This window comes from Equus asinus, chromosome 10, assembly GCF_041296235.1.
Source record: "Equus asinus isolate D_3611 breed Donkey chromosome 10, EquAss-T2T_v2, whole genome shotgun sequence".
Lineage (NCBI taxonomy): Eukaryota > Metazoa > Chordata > Mammalia > Perissodactyla > Equidae > Equus > Equus asinus.
In genome coordinates, this window is record NC_091799.1 from 51,876,848 (window position 1) to 51,902,080 (window position 25,233).

The 25,233-nt window shown below is 47.2% G+C and overlaps 1 long non-coding RNA gene across 8 annotated transcripts; it reads left to right on the top strand.

Moving 5' to 3' along the window:
• Positions 1 to 580: 580 nt before the first annotated feature.
• Positions 581 to 21,381, top strand: LOC123289165 (uncharacterized). 8 transcript variants are annotated; one of them, XR_011506381.1, is made up of 7 exons: positions 581 to 717; positions 13,638 to 14,195; positions 14,583 to 17,982; positions 18,519 to 18,628; positions 18,844 to 18,946; positions 19,774 to 19,949; positions 20,719 to 21,381. It is a non-coding gene; the product is annotated as an uncharacterized lncRNA (long non-coding RNA). The 8 variants fall into 8 exon arrangements; XR_011506384.1 differs by having other exon boundaries at positions 14,889 to 17,982; XR_011506385.1 differs by having other exon boundaries at positions 13,638 to 13,870; positions 13,961 to 17,982; positions 20,719 to 21,380.
• The last annotated feature ends 3,852 nt before the right edge of the window (positions 21,382 to 25,233 follow it).

The following is a 25,233-nucleotide window of genomic DNA, read 5'->3' on the forward strand; positions in this document are numbered from 1 at the left end:
TAAGAAAAAAATAGAAACCATTCAAAAAATCCAAACAGAAATCCCAAAGTTGAGAAATACAATGACTGAACTGAAGAAGTCAGCAGAGTGCTTCAACAGTAGACTCAGCCAAGCAGAAGAAAGAAGCAGTGAGTCATTCTCAAAAAGAAACAATCTAGGCATCATTGGAGTCCTAGAAGGAGAAGAGAGGGAGAAAGGAGCAGAAAGCTTATTTAAGGAAATAATGCCTGAACTTCGCAAATCTGGGGAAAGATTTGGACGTCCAAGTTCATGAAACTAAAGAGTCACTCCCAAATTTTGACCCAAACCACCTTATATATATATTCTCCCTATATCACGTTATAATAAAACTGTCTAAGATCAAGGACAAAGAGAGAGTCTAGAAAGCAGAAAGAGAAAAATATTTCTCTCATTTGAGAGAACCCCCACAAGGCTATCAGCAGACTTCTGAGCAGAAACCTTGCAGGTCAGGTTAAGTGGGGTGATGTAGTCAAAGTCCTGAAAGAAAAAAACTGCCAACCAAGAATACTTTATCTGGCAAAATTGTTTTCCAGTTATGAAAAAGAAATAAAAACTGCTCCAGAGAAACAAATCTGAGGTAGTTCATCACAGCTAGACCCGCCTTACAAGACATGCTGAAAGGAGTTCTTCAAGGTGAAATGAAAGGACACTAATTAGTATCATGAAAATGTGAAGATATAAAGGTCACTGGTAAAGGTGAGTATATAATCAAATTCAACATATGCTAATACTGTAAGTTGGTGTTATGTTAATCACTTAACTCTGGTATAAACGTTTAAAGAACAAAAGTATTAAGAATAACTATAGCTACAATAATTTTTGAATGGATTCACAATATAAAAAGGTAAATTGTGATATCAAAAACATAAAATATGAAGAGGGAGTGAAAGGGTAGAGATTTTGTGTGTGATTGAGTTAAGCTGCTCAGCTTAAAATAGACTGTTATATCTATAATGTGTTTTATGGAAGCCTCAGATTAACCACAAAATAAAAACCTACACTAAATACAGAAAAGCTATTGAGAAGGGAATTAAAGCATACCACTATGGAAAATAATCAATTCACAAAGAAAGACAATCAAAGAAGAAGAAAGTAACAAGAAGAGCAGAAAACAGTGAACAAGATCGCATTCGTCAGTTCCTAGCAATAATTACTTTAAATGTAAATGGACTAAATTCTCCAATCAAAAGGCATCAAGTGGCTTAATGGATTCAAAAACAAGACCTAACTGTATGCTGCCCACAAGAGACTCACTTTGGCTTTGAGGACACACCTAGGCTCAAAGTGAAGGGATGGAAAAAGACATTCCACACAAATGGAACCAAATAGAGCAGGGGTAGCATTACAGAAAAAATAGACCAGGTAAGAAGTTGTAACAAGAGACAAAGAAGGTCATTATATAATGATAAAGGGGTCAATTCATCAAAAGGATATAACAACTGTGAGTATATATGAGCCCAACATCAGATCACCTAAATAAATTAAGCAAACACTAAGAAACCCAAAGGGAGAAATGCACGACAGTACAATAATAGTAGGAGACTTTTATCCCTACTTCCCACAATGGATAGATCAATAAGGAAACACTGCACTTGAATTGTCCCTTAACCATCTGGTCCTGACAGGCATACACAGACCATTCCACCCAACAGCAGAATAACGTTCTTCTCATAACCAACTGGACCTAACAGGCATACACAGACCATTCCACCCAACAGCAGAATAACATTTTTCTCATAACCAACTGGACCTAACAGGCATACACAGACCACTCCATCCAACAGCAGAATAACATTCTCTCATAACCAACTGGACCTAACAGGCATACACAGACCATTCCCTCCAATAGCTGCAGAATAACATTCTTCTCATACCCAACTGGACCTAACAGGCATACACAGACCATTCCACCCAACAGCAGAATAACATTTTTCTCATAACCAACTGGACCTAACAGGCATACACAGACCACTCCATCCAACAGCAGAATAACATTCTCTCATAACCAACTGGACCTAACAGGCATACACAGACCATTCCCTCCAATAGCTGCAGAATAACATTCTTCTCATACCCAACTGGACCTAACAGGCATACACAGACCATTCCATCCAATAGCTGCAGAATAACATTCTTCTCAAGCACACACAGAAAATTCTGTAGCATACATCGTATGTGCAGCTACAAAACAAGCCTTAACAAATGTATGAAGATTGAAGTTACCAAGTGTCTTTTCAGACCATAATGGTATGAAACTAGAAATCAATAACAAGAGGAAAACTGGAAAATTCACAAATGTGTGGAAACTAAACAACACACTTCCAAGCTAGCAATGGGTCAAAGAAGATGTCCAAAGGGAAATAAAAAAAATCTTGAAACAAAAGAAAATGGAAACATAAAATACCAAAACTTGGGATGCAGCAAAAGTGGTTCTAAGAGGGAAGTTTACTGTGATAAACACCTACATTAAGAAAAAAGAAAGATCTCAAATAAACAACCTAGCTTTACATCTCAAGGAATTAGAAAAACAAGAACAAACAAAGCCCAAAGTTAGTAGAAGGAAGGAAATAAAAAAGATCAAAGCAGAAATAATTGAAATATAGACTAGAAAAACAATGCAAAAGATCAACAAAATTAAGAGTTGGCCTTTTGAAAAGATAAACAAAATTGACAAAACTAACTAGGAAAAAAAGAGAGAAAACTCAAATAAATAAAATCAGAAGTGAAAGAGGAGACACTAGAACTGATACCACAGAAATAGAAAGGATCATAAGAGACTACTATGAATAATTATATGTCAACATGTTGGACAAGCTAACAGAAATGACTAATTCATAGAAATGTAAAATTTACCAAGACTGAGTCATGAAGAAATAGAAAATCTGAAGAGACCAATAACAACTAAGAAAATTGAACCAGTAATCAAAAGCCTCACAACGTGGCCCGGCCCAGTGACATAGTGTTAGGTTCGTGTGCTCTGCTTCAGTAGCCCAGGGTTCGCTGGTTTGGATCCTGGGTATGGACCTAGCACTGCTCGTCAAGCCATGCTGAGGCGGCGACCCACATAGAAGAGCTACAAGGATATACAACTAGGATATACAACTACGTACTGGGGCTTTGGGGAGAAAAAAAAAGAGGAAGATTGGCAACAGATCTTAGCTCAGGGCTAATCTTCCTCACCAAGAAAAAGCACACCAAGAAGAATAAAAAGCCCAGTAATCACTCCAGACTATCCAAAAAAAAAAAAAACCCAAATCAACAAACCAAACAAAATCCTCACAATGAAGAAAGCCCAGAATCAGATGGTTTCCTGGGTGAATTCTACCAAACATTTAAAGAATTAATGCCAATGTTTCTCCAACTCTTGCAAAATATTGAAGAGGAGGGAATACTCCCAAACTGATTTTATAAGGCCAAAATTATCCTGATACCAAAGTCAGATAATGACATCACAAGAAAAGAAAAGTACAGCTCAATATCCTTGATGAATATAGATGAAAAAATTCTCAACAAAATATAGGAAAGCAAATGTAAAAGTACACTAAAAGGATCATACACCACGTTCGAGTAGGATTTATTCCTGTCATGCAAAGATGGTTCCACACATGAAAACCAATAAATATGATACACAACATTAATAGAATGAAGGATAAAGTCATACGATCATCGCAAAAGATGCAGAAAAACATTTGACAAAATTCAGTATCCTTTCAGGATAAAAATTCTCAGCAAATTGGACATAGAGGGAACATATCTAACAAGCCCACAGCTAACATCACACTCAACAGTGAAAGGCTGAAAGATTTTCCTTTAAGATCAGGAACAAGACAAGGATGCCCACTCTCACCACTTCTATTCCACATAGTACTGGAAGTCCCAGCCAGAGATATTAGGCAAGAAAAAGTAGTAAAAGGCATTAAATCAGAAAGGAAGAAGTAAAATGGTCTCTGTTTGCAGGTGATTTGATCTTATAGATAGAAATTCCTAAGTTCTCCACCAGAGACCTGTTAGAACTAATAAACAGAGTCAGATCAGTTCCAGGATACAAAACCATTAAAAAAAATCAGTTCCTTTTCTATATGCTAACAATTAAGTATCTGAAAAAGAAAAAAGAAAACATTCCCAGTCACGATAGCACCAAAAACAATAAAATCCTTAGAAATAAATTCAACCAAGTAAGTGAAAGATCTGTAGACTGAAAACTCTGTGTTATTGATGAAGGAAATTGAAGCAGACACAAACAAATGGAAAGTTTCCATGTTCATGGATTGGAAGAACTAATGCTGTTAAAATGTCCATATTACCCAAAGTCACCTATGGAGTCAATGCAATCCCCAGCAAAATTCCTATGGTGTTTCTCTCGGAAATAGAAAAACAATCCTAAAATTCATATGGAACCATAAAAGAACCAAACAGCCAAAGCAATCCCAAGAAAGCACACAGCCAGAGGCATCACACGTCCCGATTTCAAACTAAAATACAAAGTGATAGTAATCAAAGCAGTCTGGTACTCACATAAAAACAGACACATAGACCAACGTAAGAGAGTCAAGAACCCAGAAATAAACCCACACACATACACTCAACTAATATTTGCCAAGGGAGACAAGAATACTCAATGGAGAAAGGACTGTCTCTCCAAAAAATGGTGGCGTGAAAACTGGCTATTAACATGGAAAAGAATGAAATTAGACCCCTATCTTACACCAGTCACAAAAATTAACTTGAAGTGGATTACAGACTTAAATTAAGACCTGAAACCATAAAACTCCTAGAAGAAAACATAGAGACAAAGTTCCTTGATATGATCTTGGCAATGATTTTTTGGATATGACACCAAAAGCACAGGTAACAAAAACAAAAATTAACAAGTGCGACAACATTCTTTTGCTTCTGTAAAGCAAAAGAAACAACTGACAAAGTGAAAAGACAACCTATGAATGGGGGGAAATATTTGCAAACCATATGTTGATAAGGGATTAATATCCAAAATATGTAAGGAACCTAGACAAATCAATAAAAAATCAAATAATCTGATTGCAAAATGGGCAAAGGACCTGAGTAGACATTTTTTCAAAGAAGACACAGAATTGGTCAATAGGTTCATGAAAAGATCCTCAACATCACTAATCATCAGGAAATGCAAACCAAAGCCCCACTGAGATATCACCTCACACCTGTTAGAAAGGCTGTCATTAAAAAGACAAGATATAACAATTGCTCCCAAAAGTGTGGAGAAAAAGGAACCTTTGTGTATTGTTGGTGGGAATGTAAATGGTACAGACACTTCGGAAAACAGTATGGAGTTTCCTCAAAAGAGTAAAAACAGAACTACCATGTGACCTAGCCATGTCACTTCTGGGTATTTATCCAAAGGACCGGAAATCACTATCTCACAGAGATGTCTGCACCCCCATGTTCATTGCAGCACTGTTCGCAATAGCCAAGACACGGAAACAACCTAAACGTCCATCAACGGATGAACGGATAGAGAACATTTGGTGTATACACACCATGGAATATTATTCACCCACAAAAAGGACATTCTGCCTTTGTGACAACATAGATGGACCTGCAGGGCATTGTACTAAGTGAGATAAGTCAGACAGAGAAAGACAAACACTGTATGATATCACTTACATGTGGAATCTAAAAAAGCCAAAATCATGCAAAGAGTAGATTTGTGGGTTCCAGGGGCTAGGGGGTGCGGGAAATGAGGAGATGTTGGTCAAAGGTTACAAACTTCCAGTTAGAAGAGGAATCAATTCTGGGATCTACTGTACAGCATGGTGATTACAGCCGACAATACTGTATTGAATACTTGAAAGTGGATGAGAGAGTAGATCTCAAATGTTCTCCCCATAACAACAACAAATGGTAATTCTGTGGGGTGAAAGGAGTGCTAACTAACTTCATTGCGGTGATCACTTTGCATGTCTAAAATCATCACATCGTATACCTTAAACTTACTCAATGTTATGTGTCAATCACAGGTCAGTAAGTCCAGAAGAAAGATCGTCTATTTTGTCATAACATGAGCCTAAGCGACCCTGCTGCCTTGGGTTACTATTTGCTTGGTCTATTTTGTCATAACATGAGCCTAATCGACCCTGCTGCCTTGGGTTACTATTTGCTTGGAACATCTTTTTCGATCCTTTCACTTTCGACCTATTTGTGTCTTTGGTTCTAAAGTCGGTCTTTCATTTATTTATAATTGAGGTCATATTGGCGTATAACATAGTGTAAATTTCAGGTGCACATTGTTACACATCAGTGTCTGTGTAGATGGCATCATGTCCACCAATAGTCTAGCTTTTATCGGTCACCATACATGTGCGCCCCTTTACCCCTCTCGCCCCACCCCCCTTCTCCTCTGGTGACCACTAATCTGTTCTCTTTATCTATGTGTCTCTTTGTTCATCTTCCACACATGAGTGAAATCATATGGTGTTTGTCTCTGTCTGGCTTATTTTGCTTAACATAATACCCTCAAGGTCCGTCCACGTGGTTGCAAATGGCAGGATTTCGTCTTTTTTATGGCTGAGTACTATTCCATTGTATACGTATACCGCATCTTTATCCCTTCATCGTTGAAGGCCCTTGGGTCGCTCCTGTCTCTGGTTACTCGGGTCTGCTCAGCTGGCTCTCGGGCTCCTCCACTGGCTCTCCACAGGCTCGGAAGCTGCCGGCCCGGCACCACCTGCACTGCTGCTCCCGGGATGTCCTGGGGTGCTGGCTGCGTCGCTGCCAGCGGAGCTGGTTCACAGGTGTCACTGTCACTGTCAGCGGGGACGGCGGACTTACAGCCCCTGCTGCTGGTGGAGCTGGCGTGGGGTTGCCGCCAGTGGGGGCTGGGTTTCCAGCTGTGCTGAAGTCCCTGTTGCTCCTGGGTGCGGATGCCACCTTCCACCGCTGGGGGCGGCGCGGGGGCTGTTTCTCCTGTTCCAGCTCCTCCTGCTCGTGTTGGCGCGCGGGGTCAGGCCGCTGGGCGGTCCGCCCCGCTGCCGCCTCTCCTGGTCGCGCTGGGCGGGGCGCGGTCCCGCGGCAGGGCCGCCGCCAGTGGGCGCTCCCGCGGCCGCCCTGCCCCCCGAGCTCCGCCCGCCGGCCCTGCGCGAGTCCGCGCCTCCCGCTCCTGCAGGAGGGCCGGCTCCCTGGCTCCCGCCCGCGCGCCGCCCTGGGAGGTGCACCTGTGGGGTCCGTAAGGGTTCCCCGCGCGGTGTCGGACGCCTGCTGCTCCACGGGCATCTGTTTACTTGTCACTTCGAGGGGAGGGACGGGCGACAACTGCGTCCACCGTGACGCTCTCGTGACTCCTAAACTAGGGCTCTGGGGAGCAGTATACCCTTGAATCACTTTCCCCATTCTGCCAACGTCTGTCTTCTGATTGGAGCGTTTAAATCGTTATTGTTGGAGGCCTCGCGCTCACGGGGTTACCTGTCCTTACAGGCTTCGTTCCGAAGACTTAACCCCTGAAAGCACTAACGTGTCTCCGACCGATGCCGGAGCCTGTCACTTACACTCCTTGCCGCTTTCCCCGCAGCTGTCTACAGTATTTGAATTACTGTCTTCTTCGCATTTCTGGTTACTAGTCAACAACTGTTTAATTTCTATCCAAGGATGATTAAATCGACGTACACTGAAACAAGAAATGTGCACTCACAATACTAAAGGATGACCTGGTCCGTGATACTTTGGTCGCTTCCTCTGCTTATTGGTTCGACAAGCCTCCTAGGTCTGGTACGCTGCTCGCTCACACCTACTACTCAACCCTCGACGATTTAGGTGTGGTTGTTCCTCTCTGGGCAGGAGCAGTAATTGCCCGTTTTTGCCATAAATCTAAAGCGTGTGGATGGTGGGAGAGAGAAGCTGCCTTTTCCTCTGTGGGGCCAACCATCTGGAGACATTGGGACGAGACTTGTCTGCACAAAGAGAGAATGACATCAAACTACACCAAACATTTGGAAATTTCGGGGCGAGAGACTTGAGGACGTGATTCGAATCCTGAGGTCGCCTCCCCCTGATGCGGGGCCGGTGAGCCGAGGAGTCGAAAGAAAGATTTCTTGGGGTCTCAAGGTCTGGCAGAGAATAGTGTGGAATAGCATGGGGACAGGACCCATGGGCAGTCAGAGCTGCTGCTGCAAACATGGGTGGAGAGTAAGGCTAAATTTAAGGCATAGGTATGTGAGTTATCTCTTTACAAGACAAAGGAAAGAATATGTAAAAAAAGTTGTTAAAATGGTATCAGTGCTGGTAGGGTCTCGTTATTGGGTGGTCCTATAACTTTTAGAAGAGAATCAAACAGGATTAAGTACATGGCAGAAGCCACAGCTTAAATATTATCTATAGCTAAAAACAAAGGAGGATTTTGGGGGTGGGGTCAGTTACATGAGGCTACCAGACAGTAAACAACTTAAATCTTTGCTGTCCCTATTAAGAGTTTCCAGAGGTAAGGCCATCCTGCCTTCCTCCTGGTGCAGAGAGGGACCCCCCCCCCCCCACACACACAGAGACTTCCTTCACAGATGCAAATGTCTCTCATCAAAGGGCAAGCAAATTCCACTCCTCAGAGCCCCCTTCTCATCTGCAGTTTTAAAAGTAACCAGCCTAAAATCCTGATCACCCCAATCCCTGCATGTCTTAGAACAGGAGCCAGTGAATTCCTAGTTTTTGCCTAAAACTTACACTTCTGTCCCTGACAAGGGAAACAGTCCCCACTGATGCGGGATCGGTGAGCCGAGGAGTCGAAAGAAAGATTTCTTAGACTCTCAAGATCTGGCAGTAGTGCTCTTTTATTTAGAGAATAGTGTGGAATAGCATGGGGACAGGACCCATGGGCAGTCGGAGCTTCTGCTGCCGCCGCTTCTGCTGCCCCCGCTGGCATGGGGACAGAGCCCATGGGCAGGCAGAGCTGCTGCTGCTGCCCCCGCTGGCATGGGGACAGAGCCCATGGGCAGGCAGAGCTCCTGCTGCTGCCCCGAGTTGAGGGTTAGGGCTAAATTTAAGGCATAGGTATATGATTCATCTCTTTACAAGACAAAGGAAAGAACATGAAAAAAAGTTAAAATGGTATCAGTGCAGGTGGGGTCTGGTCATTGGGTGATCCCATGACTTTTAGACAAGAATCAAATCGGATTAAGTAAAGGTTAGAAAGGTTAGACGCCACCACCCTAAACCAGTTACATGAGATTGCCAGACAGCAACCAACTTAAGTTCTTGCCTCTGGCATTGATTAAGAGCTTCTAGAGATTAAGACCATCCCCCCTTCTTCCTGGCACAGAGAGGGAGGCATCTTCACAGATAGAGGTTTCCCTTAGAAATGTAAATGTTTCCCAACAAAGGGGCAAACAAATTCCATGCCTTGGAGCCTGAATCTCATCTGTAGTTTTAAAACTAACCAGCCTAAAAATCCTCATCATAAGCCATTTTAAAATTAAGCAGCCTAAAAATCCTCATCACCCACCAAGTCAGAAAGGAGCTTGGGAGTCCGTCACCCCTCCACATCCCATGGGGGTGGCCTCCCTCTCCCGTGGTGTGACAGCCTCCGTCTGAGCCTCCCGTCCTCCCTGGGGCTCACTTCCTCTTTGGACGCCTCTGATCCTGAGACAACTCCTCTGCTGGTGGAGCCTTTACGTCTGTAATGATCACTCCCCCAGCTGTGGAGGGCGACAGTCTCACACACGTGGGAGGCATTCCGTCCGGTGCCTAGAACACACTATTTTAAAAATCACAGTATGCTTTTCATTTCCTGTAAGACCCTAAAACAAATGTGTAACTCTTGGATCCATTTACTCATATTCCTGTGAATCATTTTGTCTCCACTGTGAGACAAACACCCAGAGGGCAGGGGACCTCATCTTGTTTGCTCTGTGCTTGAATTCCCAGAGCCTGTGCAATAAGTGAAATCAAGAAATTAAAAAAAAAAAAAAAAGAAAGAAAACAGCAAGTCTCCAGAGAATTCAGCTGCCCTGCTGTCATGGGGTCTCCTTAGCAGGCAATGAGCGGAATTTGTCTGAACCCGCCCCCTCCAGCCCCACCCCAGCGCTCTCAGCGCTCATCAGTCAGGCCCCAAGCATCCCTGCCTGAGAACACAGATCGATTAAAGGTGTTATAGTCCTGACTGTCAGTCAAGAGCCCAGGGGACACCCACCCTGTGCAACCTTCCTAACTCTGTTGGCATGATAACCCCTAGAAGCCAGTGCCGAGTTTCACTACAGAACAAGACTCGGGATTTTCAGGATTTTCAGGGACAGCTGGGACCTCGTCAAAAGTTGACTCACAGTTCCCCTCCTCCACTTCATCAGTGCAAATTAAAGAGCTCTAAGGGTCAGCCACAGAGCAGCAGGCAGATGGGGACTGATGACACCTCTGGGCTGAGGTGCAGGCAGAGCCTCAGGGTCACCCCCTCTAGAAGCTGGTCCCGGAAAGGTTTCCCGCTTAGGCTCAAGCCCAAACTTGGGCATCTGAGCAGCATCCAGAGAGCTAAGTGGGAACTGGAGGAGGTGTTCTCTTCTCCCAAGCCACAAGATTCCCAGAGCTCCAAATAGCCAGCCGCTGCAGAGCCACTGTGGTGCCCTGGGCAGGGGAACGCACAGCATGCAGCACACCTGGCAGGGAGCACAGCCGCTGTGCGCTCCCTGCCACAGGCGGGCAAAGAGGTGGAGGACTCTGGCCCAAGCGTCTGCTTCCCCATAATGCTCCCTGCGCTGCCTTATGGAAATTTCTTGTTCAGCACTCCCTCCTCCCCAACTAGGCTGACAGCCCTTGGGGTAGGCCCGCTGGACCTGCTCACCATTGTGTTTCCTGGCAACTAGAGGGGCTCAATAAATACTTACTGAGGAAACAGACAAATGACTCTCTTGTTTCCCCAGGGAAAGTCTGTGAGCTGCAAAATCCTTCAGAAATGTCCAGGGCTATTCCCTAATGTGCCTGAAATTCACTTTTCAGCTGTGGTTGACGTCACAGGAAACCCCCTGCCCTTGTGTGTGTGTCATAGCCATTGTCCTCTGTGTCATCACATGCTCCTTGGGATTCTGGGGCAATGTCCTTTGTATCTTGATCCTTCTCTATTATTTAAGGCCAATTTAAGCTACTGCCCTCCTTGCTGCCCAAGTGCCTGTCATAGTGACTGTTTTCTGTTCCTTGAATGGGCAATCATCTTCCCACACAGGTCTCTTACCCATGCTGCCCCTTCTGCCTGGTGCACACTCTCCTCTCCCTCTGCCCCTGGAGAGGAATGCCTCAGCTGAAGTGCCACCTTCTCTGTGAACTGCCAGCCTGCCCTACTCGCTGTGGGTTGGGCTGTCGGGCTCTCACAGCCAACGGCCTTCCCGTCCTCACTCTTCCCCGTCTCAACTAGTTCAGTTCTTCATCACCTGCCTTCTCCCCTCACGGCAGTGACTAGAGGGCAGGTTCATGTCAGTCCTGGTCACTGTGGTCTCCCCGGAGATGGACTCAGATGTTCCTGACACGTCTGTCGAGTGATGGTCGCGGGGGCTGGACTTCCTCCGAGCTGGAAGGAAGAGTTATCTCATGCACGGTCTTCAGTGCTGAGGCTGGTCACGCTTATCAAACTGACCAGCTAGTGTGGCCAGTTCTGACTTTACCCACTTGCCAAAGAGCAGATCAAGCATGGGGTTTCCTTCCTGTACTTACCATCAGACAGCCGCTTATCTCAGAAAAGAGGGGACCTCTTGAGCAAAACGTTGACCAAAGATTTATGGAACCCTTCAACTTGATTCACTGCCCAATTCTTAGTGGGAATTTTATCCTATAAATATTTATACATTTATGATATAGCTAGTTTTTGCTGGAGACAGGAGATGACAGGGACCAGAATTTCACTTCTAAGAGCTCCTGGACGAAGGAGGGAGACAGACTAGTGCACACGGCGTTCAGATACTGGAGGATGAATGCAGGGAAGACGCGGCAGACTCCTGAGAAGGGTACAGCCCCTTCAGCTTAGAAAGATCCAAAAAGGAAATCCAGTGACAAGAAATTTACCATGAGACTAAGGAGTATCTGCCAGATACATATATTTGGGATCAGACTGAAGACACGTGGGAAGTTGCCCACACTCCCCAAGTCGAGGGCGCGGGGTGGTGGTGGGAAGTGGGTACAGAGCACTTTCCCTGATGGAGGGATGGGGTCTGACCCGTCTCTTCATCTGGAGCTGGGAGCACAGGTTCTGGCACAAGCAGGGGCTGAGGAAGGTTTGGGGAGTGAAACGACTTGAGCTGATATTCGCTGATCATCCCCTGGGTTAAACCCAATGGAGATACCCAGAAATTTGTGGATTCTGCCTGAGAAAAAGCTACAAGCAGAGCTACAAGGTTGTGGTTCAAAGGGACTCTGGTTGTTCTCATTGTTTCTCCGCTGGCCACACAGGGCTCCTCACGTAGTAGGTGCTCAGCAACTATCTGTGAGACGAATGAAAGAATAACGTCCATAGTTGAGAAAACATTTGAAACGGGGCTTGGGGAGGGAGTCCATCTCGACCAAGCAGCTACTCTGTGCCAGGTCTTTGCACTCATTGTGTCTGTGATCTGTGTAACTCAGCCCCATTTTACAAAGGAGAAAACAAGGCCCAGAGAGGCCATGTCACTCGTCCAAGGGCACAGGACCCTCCAGGCGAGGCTGCAAGATGCAGCTGCACTGTGACCTTGTGACCTTGGTCTCCTCCACCCCATCCCCTGGCTTAGCACCAACTCCCTTCTGTGACCCTAGCCTTGGTTCCTGACTGCTCTGGGCATCCATAAACAGCAACAAAAGATCTTCCTCCTTAGTCTGGGATGCTTTTCTTGGTTGAACATCTGTCCCTCTGACAATTAGACTTGTGCCAAGGAAATCTCACCAAGATTTCCCCCACATTCTGGGTCTTCCACTGTCCCGGTGGGGTAGAGCTCAGAGAAAAGTGTTGGCTGGAGCCTCAGTCCAGGTTGGCATTGACCTGGCCAAGCCGGCTGCCCCAGCCCCTCATGGCCTCTCCTTCCAGCCCACTCTCCCCCTGGGCTGGAAAGATGGTTTTAAGGTGTCTGCCGTTCCCTTCACATTTTGGCCCCGTTCTGACCTCCCAGCCTGTCCTAACCCCGTTCCGGGCTCTTCCCCACGCCTCTGCTCATGCCAGTGCCTCTGCCTGCGATTCCCTCCCTGGCTGTGTGCCAGGGACTGTTGTTCATGCTTCAAAGTTCAGCTCAGATGGTGCCTCCCCCGCTCCCTGCCTGCACTGCAGGGTCTCACCGTAGGGTGCATGGATCATCCATTATTTTCTTCAATGTACACAGTCAGCCCCAAATCCTCGGGTTCTGTGTCCACAGATTCAACCACTGCGGATGGAAAATATTCGAAAAAAATTCCCCAGCCCTAAGCGATACAGTGTAGCAACTATTTACACAGCATTTTCATTGTACTAGTGACTACGAGTGACCAAGAGATTATTTCACGTACACGGGAGGATGTGTGCAGGTTACATGCAGACACTACATCATTTTCTGTAAGGGACTTGAGCCTCTGTGAGTTTTGGTATCCGCAGGGGTCTTGGAACAGATCCCTGTGGATACCGAGGGACGACTGTGTATTTATGAAATATTTTCTGCTCTATTTGATATTTACCATTCTAGGTGCTGAGAACACATCATGCAACCGGCAAGAGGCCATCTCTGCCCTCAGGAGGTCTTGGAGAAGCCTGGTGGGAGACACAGCTACATAACCAGGAGACAGCAACACCGGGTGATGAGGACTTCAGGGGAAGCTAGGAGTCGGAGAGGCAGCTACCTCGTCAGGGGTGTGGGAGGCAGGGTGGGCTTCCTGGAGGAGGTGACTTGTGGCCTGAAACCTGTTGACTGAGGAAGATGTGAGTGAGGCGTGAGGGATGTGGTGGGACCTGGGATGAGAGAGAGGCCAGCTCATTCCGGAAACCAGAAATGCTCCCGTCTCATTTTAGCCTAGAGATACAAAAAGGGGGGCAGGTGTTGGAATTGGAGGAGACGTCTTCAGTCCTCAGCCCTAGCCGAGCCTGCCTCTTCCCCCAACTCCACCTGTGAGCCCTGCTCGATGCCTGGCAGCTGTTTGGGGCCCTTGTTACTACTTGTCCACAGACATCTCTCCTGGAACCAGGCCAAGGCTTCCTTGTCCAGCACGGGGCCCACCTCGTCACCACCAGCAGTCGAACAGATCAGGTGAGGGCAGGAGGGACCTTTAGGGCCCTTCGTCAAGTCAGTACGTGGTCGTGTCCCCATCCCTGCAGGGTCCGCTCCAAACCCCGGAGCCCAGCCTTCAGGCCCACGGCTGCTCTCTCCACACACCCAGTGCCCCAGCATGTGGATGTGCCCCGATCGTGCATTTTCTCACTCTGCTTTTGTTGACGTCAGCCCTGTGGCAGGCTCTCCCTTCCCCTGCGATCAGCCGAGAGAACTCCTCTTCATCCTTTAAGTCCCAGAGGAAACATTCCCTCCTCCGCATTTCCCCCAGTGACCAGCAGACGTCTCCCTCACAGGCCTGCACGTTGGGCTGTGGCTGTGGGTCGAGGGTCTGGGACTGGGTCTGCTGTATCTCTGTGTCCCCAGGGCCTGGACAGCGCTGGACACACAGTAGGGACTCAGCCTACGCCTCTTGTGTGGAGTCCAATGGCAGAGGCTCTCCTGTTGCCCAGAGTCCAAACTCTCAAGCCTGGGGTTGAGCGTCCTGTAATAAATCTCAGACATATGGGTTTTCTGACAGCAAAGTGAGTGCACACTGTGTGTTCACGTGAATGTGACCAGCCGTCAGATCCTCTCTGGCAGGAAAGTGCTGTTTTTACTCCCAGTTTGCAGATGGGGAGGCTGACGTCAGAGGTTTGTGTTAATGTTTTCTGCGGTCCAATGGCATGTTAGCGATGGAGCTGAGGACCAAACCCTGGGGCCTGAAGACGACGTCGATTGGAAGGGACCATTGGGGCTGCAGAGCGACAGCATCAGAGACACTTGGAGGAGAGAAGTGTGGCCATGCTTGGTGGGCAGCTGGGGATGTGGCGCAGGGCCTGTAGCTGACTTGTGGGAGCCACACTGAGGCCAGCAGCACAGGATGCACAGGGACGGGACTCCCACCAGCATCCCTGCCCTGTGTGGAAACTATAGGCCAGAGACGGCACCAGGAAATGAGCACACAAAAGCAGATGCAAAGGGCCACGCACAACTCAGGCTCTGGGGTTGGTGTTGAGCCATCTGCAGCCCAGACCCCAGAACTCATCCTAGGTCCATGGCAAATGTCCCCCAAGTCAGTGAGTTACCAACATCAGGCTGCCGCAGCCCAGTCTTATCTACAAAAGAAAGTTCATGCCACCAAACATAGGTGCAAACCTTAGAGCTTCTTGAGCCTTCTGGTCAACCCTATGTGCGGGTTCGAGGGTTCAGAGCTCCCCAGTGGAGAGATGTCGGAACCAGGGCTGATCCTGGCAGGTGACAGTCACCAGAGGGGAGTGAAAAAATGGAGACTATTTGTTCCTGTGACGGAGACCACTTGAACTCTGTTCACTTGAACTGGTCCTGGGGGCCTGGACTGCTCCTCCTGGGAGCCACTGACAATCCTGTCTGGCCCCAGATGGCAGAGGAGGACTTCCCTCGAGGAAAGCCCTTGAAACTGAAGGTCTCTAGATGTTCAGGACCCGGGTAGGCATCCTGCTTGGCCAAGTCTAAGAGTACTGCCATGGCTTTAAAAAGACCCATAGCTGCATTTATTGAGGGCTTATCAACCACCAGACCCACGTTCTCAATGCAGAGAGCATCCTTGGGAGGCAGGTGTTATACTTATTTCCATTTTACAAATAGGGAAACTGAGGTTGACAGGTTAGGTGGCATATCTCAGGTGACAGTAAATGAGTAGGAGATCTGGGGCTCAGAATTCTGAGAATTTTATAAAATCATGAAAGATAATCAAAACACAGATTGAGGGAACTCAGAGAACCCCTGACCGGGTAAATTCCAGAAAGCATATGCATGCACACACACACACACACACACACAGAGGAACATCCCAGTCAACCTGCTGAGAATCAAAGGAAAAGAGAAAAACCATAATGGCATTCAGAGGGAAAAGACCATTAAACGACACCACGTGTGAAAGCTCCCCAACAGTGGGTGTGATGACTAGAGGCCTCTCCGTCTTGTTTCTCCTCCTCCCTGCGTCACCATCTCCAGTTAAAATGTACAGTGTGAACCAAGGTGTGAGGGGTGACTGGCCACACGCTCTGAGATGGGAGTCATCAACATAACTCCAGTGTCGAGATCACCCCAATTTCGTCTTTGGGAAAGTGCAAGATCTTTTGAAACTAATGTTGCCAGATGCTTGAGAGCACAGATGCACCAGGGACCTCGAGGCAGACTTCTGGGGCAGCTGCTGTCCCCACCAACTGTGAGAGGAATGAAAGTTGCAGAGAGTACTAGGAGCAGAGTACCTTCCCCCGGATGCCAGGGTCGTCTCCCCATGACGTGAACTGACGATAAGCCATCTGGGGCTCCTGGGAGCCTTGCTGAGGCAGGAAGGAAAGGTTTGATGGTTTACATGTAGGTGGCACTTCCTAGCACAGGACTGTGCATCTTCACTAACCACCAGAAGGGCTGGGCAGCCAGAGCAGACTGAGCTGCAGCCACAGCTGAACGCAGGTACAAGAGCAGCAGGCTATGGGACCGCACACCCACGGGGGAAAAACCTCCACCTGTGCCCGGGGACCCAGGTGGACCAAGAGCCCAGGGTAGGAGTAGACGCCCTCCTCAATACCACTGATCACTCGCCGCCTCCCACCCCAGTGAGGGGTGGGTCAGCCCCGTCCCTCCATGGCCCTAGCACCATCTCAACACTGTTACGAGTCTGTGCGTTCTGACTCACTCTTGCTGCATTCCCCACAGCACAGCAGGATCAAAGATGCCCCAGGATGACCCCTGGAAGCTTTTCCTCCTGGCAATGACCCTGGTGCTGCTTCTGTTGGTCCTCACCCTTGGTGTGGTGCTGGCTGAGGCAAGGTGGCTGGGCCAGTGGGAGCGGGTGCTCAGATGGGGCCAGGGCCCCAAATCTGCAGCCTTGAGAAGATGGTCTTACGGGGCTGCAGCAGAGATGGAACAGTAAGCGGTGGCTGGACTGTCTTCCTGGACATAATGATTTTACAAAGCAACAGCCCTCCCCATCTTAGCCTGGAGAATTTTGGGGGTGGGGAAAAAACCCTGTGGTCTAAGGGTCTAGAGCAAATTGTTCTGCCTTTCTCCTAGTCTTGCAGTTCACAGACCAGATGCAGGAGGAACCGAAGCACCTGTCAGTCAAATGTGAGAGCTGGGTGAAATGGTGGGCTTCCTCCCCACGCGTACCACCAGGTCCTGATCAGCTTTCCTCTGTGGGTGTCTTGGTTCTACAGGGTCTGGCAGATGCTGGACACAAGCAGGACATTACACGGGAGAAATGTTCTGGCCAGTGCAGGCCATGCGGGCAGGCAACAGCAAGTCGACAGGGGCAGGTTTGGGTGGTGCCAAGTGGGAGTCGGGAGAGGGAGACTGTTCTTTTCAGCCCTGTTGATGGTGGCAGGTCTCATGGTGCAGGAGTGTGTCGGGGTTATTTTAATCAAGCCCCTGTCAAAGTTGATGCTGACACACCGTCTGAGGCCCCTGCCCTGCGTGACCCTGCCTTCTGCTGACGTCCATCCCTTGAACGGACAAATGGGAAGCTGCTGTGCTCACTTTGGCAAAGTGTCGGGGAGGCACAGCTGATCCAGTTCCAGTCTTGCACTGGAGTCTCCATTCAGCGGCCTGTGCAGCTCCCAGCCCAGCAGAGCTGAGCTCTGCCCTCCTCCCCAGAACCCGCTGTGAGCCCTACCCAAGGACCTGGGCTGCATTTCAGGGCTCCTCCTGCAATTTTTCCACGACGAATTCACCTGCTTCAAAGGCGAGGATCACCGTGTGAGGAGGGTGCTCGTCTGGTCATCATCACTGCCAAGCAGAGCAGGTGGGATGGGCGAGGGGCACTGTCTCTCCCCTCAAGTCATTGCAAGCTCCTGTCCTTGTCCCCTGTAGAATCTGGTGCAAATCCTTCATTCTGCCCTCTTAATACACATCAACTATCTTGGCAGGTAGAGTTGGGCAGCGTTCATTTGTGTCCAGCTTCTGAGCAATTCTTCCTGCTGCCCCTCTTCCTGGAATGCCCCCGCCTCCTTTTATCTACAGGGACAGCTCCTCCATCAGATCAGTTTCACATCAGATCAAGCATTGCCCTCAATATCCTTCCCCCTGCCTCTTCCTTAATGCTGGACTGTGCTGCCAGATCATGGGTCCATCTGCCCACACGAGGGACCCCAAGGCAACGGGTGGATCTGACTTACCTTTGAGTCCATGGTGCCTGGAACCACATTGGACACACAGCAGGACCCAATATTTGTCAGTGGATCTGATTGATTGCCAGAACCATTTCTATAGGGTAGTGCCCAAATTCCTCGCCCTGTCAATCACGCCCTTGAATAATATTCCTCACTGCCTCCTATCCAGTGCTCAACTAGGAACCCTACTGGGCTCTTTTCCCTCACTGAATCTTCAGAGAAATCCTGGAAGCACCTGCCATAGCCATCTCCATTTTACCAACGAGGAGCCTGAGGATCGTAAGTGTCCGCAACTTGCTGACCACATTGTCCACAGCAGTGGTGGAAATGGAGGTCTATCCAGAGCTTTTGGCCAGTGTGTTCAACTGCTACATTGGACCGCATCCCTGCCCATGGGGTCCTCTAGGTCTTAGACCCTTTCACGGGCTGCATCCACCACACGCCCACCTCTGGCTGTAGTATTAATTGACCTAATCTGCCTTCTCCCCATGCAGAAATTCCCGAGTTCAGCGGAAGATGTTGTGTCCTGGACCAGCCTTTGGAAACAGTACCCAAAGGGCATCTATCAGTGGAGAGGTGGCTCAGCCCCACCTTCATGTGAGTGTTTCTGTTGGAATACCTGAGCCCTAGCTAGTCTGTCCCATTGGATCTTGGAGACATCTTCCCATAGATTCTTGACTGCCTCAAGGTTCTAATTTTGGCCTGAACAAACAGCCTGTCATGTTTCCTGTTGTTATGCTTAGTTGCAGGTGTGTGTGTGTGTAAACCACAATTCAACAACATCAAACAACAAGTTCTTTATTGTAGGAACTCACGTTCCTTTAATACACTAAAGAGAACCTTGCCCTTTAAGGAGTGGAAGAGGATGTGTGATGGGCAAGCGTATTAAGCTGCAGAGCTCATCTGGGCATATCTGGAGTCTCTCGTGTCCTACAGAACATGCTTGCAGGATCACTGCCTGGTGGATGTAGTCCTAACCCCTCAGCATATAAGTCAATGACCACACATTCTGGTCACCATCTGTCTTTGAACTTTCCTTCATGTCCACAGCTTTACCAGAACTTCACCCTAAGCCTCTTGGGCCATCTTGAGCATATCTGCTTTCCTTCATCCCCTCTGCTTCTCCCTCAGGTCTCAGGAAAATGGCTCTATATCCTGTGTTTAGTCTTCCTCTCATCGACCCATGTTCTAGTCAAGCCCATGTTGCCATCTTTAAAAATATGTCCGATATGGCTTTAGAAATCATACAGCTTCTCAATGACACACGGACAAGTCCAGACTCTTTCAGATGGCACCTTTCAATGCCCATGCAGCGGGTACCATTGATCTTCACGTTCTCGTCTCCTACACTCCCAAGTGCTCCCTCCACCTCCTTGCCACAGTTATGTGCCAGATGACTCGTCTTTTTGGACCTTGTCTTGCAGCTTATCTTCCTGCTTTTGCTCCTGCTGTGTCACCCGTCTCGAACACATTTTATTGGTTTGGTAACCTGCAATATGTGCATCGAGCCCAAGATGCTGTGCCTGCCAGAGGAATCCATCCTGTGCCCAGCCCGAGTTAACCCAACTCCCTTAATATCCCAGCCACGCACTCTGTGGAGGTTTGTGGTTGTGTTTATTAAGATCTTCCTTTGTCTAAACACATTTTATCCACCAGATGAGCTGCTGCTTTAGGGCGGAGAAGGTGTCCTTCACATCTACGTGTCTCCAGTACCCCGTACAAGGCTTGAACATGACAGGTGCACAACAAACTCTTTCGGAATGAATGGAGGAGTGTTGTGAACATTTTAAGAAGTGTTTAGGAAAGAGGGCATGGGATCGTTTGACAGACTTAGCCCCTATAATATGCCAGACACTCAAATGTCCTCAACTTAATCTCAGAGATCCAGAGATGTGAAGTCACTTGTCCTCTTGGGCCTCATTTATTTCATTTATGAGGCAAGAAGTTGCACCAGAAGATTGTCCTAGGACAGTGGTGCTCAAAAGGAGGTGGTTTTCCCCACTCGAGATGCTTGGCACTGTCTGCAATATTTTTGGCCTTCACAACAGAGAATGGGTACTCCTGGCATCTAGTGGGGAGACACCAGGAACGCTGCTCAATATCCCACAATGCACAGGACAGCCCCTCACAACAAATAATGATATGGCACCAAATGTCAATAGCCCCTAGTATATAAACCCTGCTGAAAGGTATGGCTAGGATTTTTTATTTCTTGGGATTTCTCCATATCCCCAAGACTGGCCCCTCAGCTGGTGGCCTGATCCTCTTCTGGGACCTTGTCAGCAAGAACCCCAGCTGAGCCTCGCTGAGAGCGCCTTGCGCCAGCACTGTGGTTAAGGGACGTGGCTGATGTTGGTGTGTTTTCACAGCAGCTGGCCTCATGCTGAATCTTACTGCCAGGATTGTGTCTACATGAGGAAGGCTGGCTACTGGTCCTCTGATGCGTGCTGTGTATATCAGTGCTGTAGTTGGATCTGCGAGAAGCCACGGGTCTGCTGAGCCTGCTCCCTTTCCTCTGTCTCCAGGCTCAGGAGAGATTGTCTTGATCTGTGACCCCATAACAATGCCCTGACTTCTCTGCAGAAAGGACGTCTCCTGCAGGCCCCAGTCCTCGTGGGAGCATCTTCCTCCTCTCTTGCTTCTGCTTCTCAGTTCTGCAGAGGAACATGTAAAGTGACACCACGATGAAACAATGCGCAAAATATATCATGTAGGACTTTCTACAAGACCAGTAATCCAGTTTTTCAAAAAAATAAAGAAATGACATGAATAATGGAGAACGTAGGATTGTTGGCAAATAAAAGTCTAAAGACATAACTAAATTAAGATGTGTACTCTGGATTTTGATTTGAACAAGTAATTTTTGAGGAAATCACAATATTTGAGTATCTGAGGAAATATTAAGGCATTTACATTTATTTGTTACATGTACTAGAGGCATGATAACCTATATCTATAGCTATATCTATAGATACCTATAGGGATACAGATATAGCATTATATGTTAGCAATACATATCAAGTAATAATGTGTAAAGTTATGTACTTTGTGGGATTTTCTTTAAAATAATAAACCAAATAAGTGGTAGGTTTGTATATAAGAAACTCAATTGGTCAAGTTTTTACAAGTATTGAAGCTGAGATGTAAGAATTCATTATATATTTCTTCTAATTTTTGTGTAGAGGAGCATTCTACAATAAAAAAGTAATCAGGAATTCATTATAACTCATAAAAAGATAAACATGATTTAAGAAGAAACTTAGCAAACTTGTAGAAAAAGGGACGTACCTTCACCGTAAAGAGGTATCTACACAGAATCCTACTGAACACTGGGGTGTTGAGAACATTCCATTTTAGCTTAGGAACAACATGTGGGTTTCCATCATTGTGACTTCTCTTCAATATTATACTGGGGTTCCAGAAGAGACAGTAAAAGAAAAGAAAACAAAAACCCACCAAGAAACGAAAGTATTAAAATTTGGAAAGGAAGATACAAAACCATCATCTTTTACAGGTGACAATATTGTGTTCACAGAGACACTAAAGCTTCTACGCTCACCTTTAGAGTTTATACGTGTCCACCAAGTTTTCTGCATTCGCCGTCAGTATAGAGATTAATCGTAGTTTTATAAACCAAGAGCAAACTGATAGACAAAGAAGTATTTAGAAAAGATCACATTTACTGCTGCACAAAAACATTTCATGACTTTAATGACTGCAGATGTTTCAACGTCTTTCAGTGAAAGATTGAAAAGCTATGTGTGAAGATATATAAGCGTGGATTAGGTTGCAGGCACTATCTTCCTCTTCTCACATCCTCACACTTGTCTGGATTCAGTTATTCATCATCTGCCTTCTCCCCTCCATGGTCATATGCACGAGAACAGGCGTCACGTCTGCCCTGGTCACTGGTGCATCCCCAGTGAGGGGCTCAGGGGCAGGTCCACATGTCTGGGACACATCTGTGGCATGCACGGCAGCTGGGGCCTGACTTCGTCTGAGCTGGAGGTAAGAGTTGTGTCGTGCAGTGTCTCTAGGTGCCGAGGCTGGTCATGCTTATCACACTAACCAGCTAGTGTGGCTGTTCTGACCGCTCCACGTTATCAAAGAGCAGATCAAGTGATGAGGGTTCCTTCCTCTTATGGCAGGCAAACAGTAATCTCAGAAAGGGGGAATCTCTTCAGCAAGACAGTGACCAAGGAGTGGAAGAGCTCTTCATCTGGACTTAACCTTCCATTCTCTGGTTGGAAATGTATCCTGAAAATATTTATGGCACCTATTTTTTAAAGATTGACACCTGAGCTGACAACTGTTACCAATCTTTTTTGTTTTTTTTCCCCTGCTTTTTCTCCCTAAATCCCCCCTGTACATAGATGTATATTTTAGTTGTGGGTCCTTCTAGTTGTGGCATGTGGGATGCCACCTCAGCGTGGTCTGATGAGCAGTGCCATGTCCGCACCCAGGATCTTAACCAGCTAAAGCCTGGGCCACCAAAGTGGAGCACAACAGCACTTCTACTCTATACCAAAGAGGAAAGACAACTGGGACCTGCATTCCACCTCTATTGGCTCCTGGACAAGGGAGAGTCGAGCACACTGGTCGTCCAGATACTGGGAGGTAAATGCAACCAAGGTGCGACCGACTCCTGGGGTGGTTACAGCCTCTTTCTCTTCCTTGAAACCCTTCGAGGTAAACAGATTCAAAAAGGAAATCCACTTACAGTGAAATGACCATAAAAACTAAAGAGTATGTGCCAGATTTCATATATTTGATATCAAATTGAAGGAACAAGGAAAGTTGCCACACGCTCCCTAACTCAAGGGCATGTGCAGCAGGGGGTATTGGGTGAAGAACATTACTTTGAGGGAGCAGTGGGGTCTGACCCATCTCCTAGTCTGCAGTCATGAGCACAGGTTCTGGCACACAGCAGGGGCTGACGAATGTTTGGGGAATGAAACGACTTGAATTAATATTTGTTGATCATCCCCTCAGTCAAATACAATGTAAAGACCCAGAAATGCACGCGTCTTGCTTGGCAGAAAAGCTGAGCAAAGCTACAGGGCTGTGGTTCAGAGGAACTTTGTTTCTTCATCCTTGTTTCTCCAGGGGCCACGCGCTGCTGGCTACGCAGTAGGTGCCTCCTTACCAACTTGCATCATGGACACATCTGAGCTGATGCTCAGGGCAGCTCCAGGAAGAGCAGGAAAGGAGAGTTGGGGTCAGCACTTGCCCTGGTTCCCACGGAGGCACTGGGGATCCTAAACCCTCTTGACTCATCTTGCCTAGGGGTTTGCCTTGGGAGATGCACAGCAAGAGGGGGCACTTATTTTAAAAATATGAGTACACTCTAGAATATATAAAGGACTCTTACAACTCAAGAAGAGGACAAACAACCCAATTTAAAAAGTGGGCAAAGAGTTGGATCAAGGTTTCTCCAAAGGAGACATACAAAGGATCATGAAAAGATGCTCAGCACCATTAGTCATCAGGAAAGTGCAAATGAAAACCACAGTGAGTCACCACTTCAAACCCACCAGGATAGTGTAATGAAAATGGAAAGAAAAGTTGGTGAGGATTGGAGAAAGTGGATCCTTGTACATAGTAGCGGGATGTAAAATTGTTCAGCATTCAGGAAAACAGTTTGACAGTTCCTCAAAAGGTTAAACATAGAATTAGCAAGGGACCCAGAAACTCCACTTTTAGGTATATATGCCAAAAGACTGACAACAGAGACTCAAACAAAGCCGTGACCGTCATGTTCACAGCAGCGTTGTGTTCAGTAGCCAAAAGGCCACATTGAGAAACAACCCAAATGTCCATCAAAGGTTGACAAAGTGTGGCAGATCCACACAGTGGAATATGCATCAACCTGGTAAATGGATGAAGCTGTGATGCCTGCTACAATGGGAACGAATCTGGAAAACGCTATGAGACAGAAGTCAGACACAGCAGGCCACATCACGGCATGATTCCATCTACATGAATGTCCAGACTGGGTGAATGCAGAGAGGAAGACAACAGATTAGCGGTTCCACAGTTTCGAAGTACAGGGAGCGGAGGTGACTGCTTACTGGGAACAGGGGCTCGTTTTGAGGTGACGGAAAGGTTCTGGAAGTTGATAGAGGTGATGTTGGACAAAACTGTGAATGTACTAAATGCCAGCAAACTTGTTCACTTTAAAGTGGTTAATTTTATGTTCTATTAATTTCGCCTCAGTTAAAAAAATTGTATGTTTAAGAAGGAAATATTTGAACCAATTTGTGTCCCAGAGAGAGTACAGAACAGGGCAGAGAGGGCAGCCAGGCCCCCAGATGCAGGTATCTCGGCTGGGAAATGGGAACCACAGCAGTGTGGGGACTCAGGGGCACTGAAACGGGTGGGCAGGGGATTCAGAACAACGTTGCGGGATCGCCGTGTGACGGGGACCAGGGAAGAAGGGCTCAGTCGGGTGGTGTGAGACAGTGACTCTATAGCAGTTCCTTGGTGCCTCTTTTGTGAAGTACGAATTCGGCAGGCAACGACAGCAACAATAATCATAAACATCATCTGCCAAGCACTTTTCTAACTGTATCTCCTACTTCCTATCAGCCAAGCTTCACTACAACCCTGGGAGATAGGGACACAAATCATCCTGTTTCACCAAAGATAAACAAGGCTCAACAAAGAGAGTGGACCCAGGAATTGAAGCCAGGTGCACTTGACTCCCCAGTCTATGCCCATTGCCATCCTCTGGGCTACGTGCAGCATACAGAGAAGGGAGCAGCGGTTCCACTTGAAGGTTGTACCTACAGGGTGGTTGGGCCTCACAAGTCAGGCAGAAACCAACATGAGGTGATGGCAAGAAGGGCAGAGAGAAGAGACCGTCAAAAGCTTGGAAGCAGGAC